Genomic DNA, 747 nt, shown 5'->3' on the forward strand with positions numbered 1-747 from the left:
TGAACACACGTACCACTTTCTCGGTTGTTTTCTCACTCTTATTGTTTGTAGGGTTTTCGAAAAAGGGGTTTTGTGGTTTGCGGTGGCCCGTGATTGTGGTTAATGATGGTTTCGGTGGCAATGGTGAGGGGGAGAGATATTTCGATGGTGTCTGGGGTGTAGTTATGGTGCTTGTGTTGTAGTTATTTTGCCTGAAGTGGAGTTTTGGTGAACGACGTGCAGTTGTGGTGTTCGAGTCTCTGTGGGTGTATGTGTCCAAGCCGGAATTATATAATCTATTGAGTTATTGTGTTAGGAGATGACTAAACTGATGTGGAGACTGTCACTTGTGTTCTTTGGTGTATTTGCACATTTCACCGATTTTATCTTTTTTTTTTTTTATTATCATTAATATAATTTCTTTGTCTACCCAACATTCCTTATTTTATAGAGTCTGTTTTATTGTTCAAGCTACCGTTTTCTATGCTTTTTCGGCTAACGTCTTACTCGGCGTTTTCTTTCAGTTGCCCTTATGTATTATCCTCCATGTGTTCGTCTGATGTCATTTTATCTAATTTCTCTTTCTCTTTGTCTGTTGCTGTTTTCAATCTCCTTTTTCCCTCTTAGTTTTTTTTTCTTCCTTAATGTTACTCTGGTTGTTCTCTCTCCTTTTTTCCCTTTATGTCTCTGTTCTTTCTACCCACTTCCTATTTCAGATGTTCTATCACAGTTGCCATTATTCTTAATTCTTTCAAGTTAATCCTCGTG

The sequence above is a fragment of the Penaeus monodon genome, chromosome 23 (genome assembly GCF_015228065.2).
Source record: "Penaeus monodon isolate SGIC_2016 chromosome 23, NSTDA_Pmon_1, whole genome shotgun sequence".
NCBI lineage: Eukaryota > Metazoa > Arthropoda > Malacostraca > Decapoda > Penaeidae > Penaeus > Penaeus monodon.